Consider the following 2,500-nt stretch of genomic DNA (forward strand, 5'->3'; position numbering starts at 1 on the left):
TCGGAGGAACTGCGGCGGATCGCTGGCTGGCATCGTTTATGGTTAGAACTAGGGCGGTATCTGATCGCCTTCGAACCTCTAACTTTCGTTCTTGATTAATGAAAACATACTTGGCAAATGCTTTCGCTTCTGTTCGTCTTGCGACGATCCAAGAATTTCACCTCTAACGTCGCAATACGAATGCCCCCGCCTGTCCCTATTAATCATTACCTCGGGTTCCGAAAACCAACAAAATAGAACCGAGGTCCTATTCCATTATTCCATGCACACAGTATTCAGGCGGGCTTGCCTGCTTTAAGCACTCTAATTTGTTCAAAGTAAACGTGCCGGCCCACCGAGACACTCAATAAAGAGCACCCTGGTAGGATTTCAACGGGGTCCGCCTCGGGACGCACGAGCACGCACGAGGCGGTCGCACGCCTTCAGCTCGCCCCACCGGCAGGACGTCCCACGATACATGCCAGTTAAACACCGACGGGCGGTGAACCAACAGCGTGGGACACAAATCCAACTACGAGCTTTTTAACCGCAACAACTTTAATATACGCTATTGGAGCTGGAATTACCGCGGCTGCTGGCACCAGACTTGCCCTCCAATAGATACTCGTTAAAGGATTTAAAGTGTACTCATTCCGATTACGGGGCCTCGGATGAGTCCCGTATCGTTATTTTTCGTCACTACCTCCCCGTGCCGGGAGTGGGTAATTTGCGCGCCTGCTGCCTTCCTTGGATGTGGTAGCCGTTTCTCAGGCTCCCTCTCCGGAATCGAACCCTGATTCCCCGTTACCCGTTACAACCATGGTAGGCGCAGAACCTACCATCGACAGTTGATAAGGCAGACATTTGAAAGATGCGTCGCCGGTACGAGGACCGTGCGATCAGCCCAAAGTTATTCAGAGTCACCAAGGCAAACGGACCGGACGAGCCGACCGATTGGTTTTGATCTAATAAAAGCGTCCCTTCCATCTCTGGTCGGGACTCTGTTTGCATGTATTAGCTCTAGAATTACCACAGTTATCCAAGTAACGTGGGTACGATCTAAGGAACCATAACTGATTTAATGAGCCATTCGCGGTTTCACCTTAATGCGGCTTGTACTGAGACATGCATGGCTTAATCTTTGAGACAAGCATATGACTACTGGCAGGATCAACCAGGGAGCTGCGTCAACTAGAGCTGAGCAGCCGGCCGCCCGGGAGTGTGTCCCGGGGGCCCGCGCGAACACGCAAGCGTCCGCTCAATCATTCTGCAAACAGGAGGAGGCTGAGCTCCCCTGCACAATACACCTCGAAACCCTCTCAGGTCCCGGCGGCGCGCAGCGCCGTCCCAAGTACTTGGTCGGGTTCGAGAGAGGCGCAATCGCCCGGAGTTAGGCGAGTAGACGCTTTCGGTGCGACCACCCGTGCTCCCAACTGAGCTTGCCGCTGCCGACAGAGGCCCGGGAGCGTGCTGTCGTGGCATTGCCGGCGGGAGACAACACGCGCCACCTACGGTGACCGGCAGCTCCAACGCCAGCGCCACAGAAGGACAAAAGCCCCACTTGGGTGCCGAAGCGAACTCTCCCAGCACAGCGCACGCGCCAACACATCCGCACAGCTGCGATACAAACCACCAGCGAGAACCGCTGGGGCGACCGAGCAGCAGACGGCGTCGCGGCGCCGAGCGCCGGGCGGCGGCGCATCCTCAACGCACACAGTCCTCAATCGGACCAGCACACTGAAGATGTCCACCGCGCTTCGCACCGGGCCCGCGAGGACCTACTTTGGCCGCACGGCGCCGCGCGCAGGGTGCGCCGGCGCGCAGCTGCGACGCCTGCCGCGTCCGTCGGCCGGCGCGCCTGCCACTGGCCGCCCCCACCAGCCGGCTGTAGCGCGTGCGCCCACGCACCGCGCGGCCAGCACGCCGGGAGGCGCCCCCTCACCGGCCGGGGACGGTCCCACCCAGCCACCGCCGCGTATCGCTTCACACCCAGATGCCGTTCAGTTTCGTCGGCATGGTGGGTATCGCTGGAACAACCGGTTAGTACCTCAACCTATCGTCGCCATCACCGATTCACCCCTAGCGAGAACAACCGCACCACAACAGGTTACCATTTGTTCATTTGCGTAACTTCACCAGAAAACGCAGGCGTCCATCGCCATTTGCAACTTCAACGATTATTGCATGCCTGTGTCAGGTGTCACGCCACACTACGTCTGCCCACATACACGCAACAAAATGTGCACGCCTAGACAATACGTGGAAGGTGGCCCCCGTACGTATGCGATGTCCATTGCTCGAACGACTGTCAACCGGCCTCTGTAGCATGTCGCAGATATGGAACGCGGTGCACCATGCCATCACGGTGTGTGAGGAGAGACGACTAGGTCCGAATACATCAACAGACAGCTCATGCTGATCGCCATCCACGGCGTCCGTTCCTCCCACACGTCTCTATGGCGTACCACACTGCAATCCAGCTCTCATAGGGAGACGACACGTAGCTGCGTGCACAATATTT

General features: G+C 57.6%; 1 non-coding gene across 1 annotated transcript in view; it reads right to left on the reverse strand.

The window, feature by feature from the left end:
- The window catches only part of LOC124770326, a 1,909-nt gene extending 749 nt beyond the window's left edge, over positions 1-1,160 (reverse strand). The window contains exon 1 of the ribosomal RNA XR_007013179.1: positions 1-1,160. This exon is cut by the window's left edge and continues 749 nt beyond it. This is a non-coding gene — a ribosomal RNA (small subunit ribosomal RNA).
- Between the last annotated feature and the right edge of the window lie 1,340 nt (positions 1,161-2,500).

The sequence above is a fragment of the Schistocerca piceifrons genome, unplaced genomic scaffold (genome assembly GCF_021461385.2).
Source record: "Schistocerca piceifrons isolate TAMUIC-IGC-003096 unplaced genomic scaffold, iqSchPice1.1 HiC_scaffold_790, whole genome shotgun sequence".
NCBI lineage: Eukaryota > Metazoa > Arthropoda > Insecta > Orthoptera > Acrididae > Schistocerca > Schistocerca piceifrons.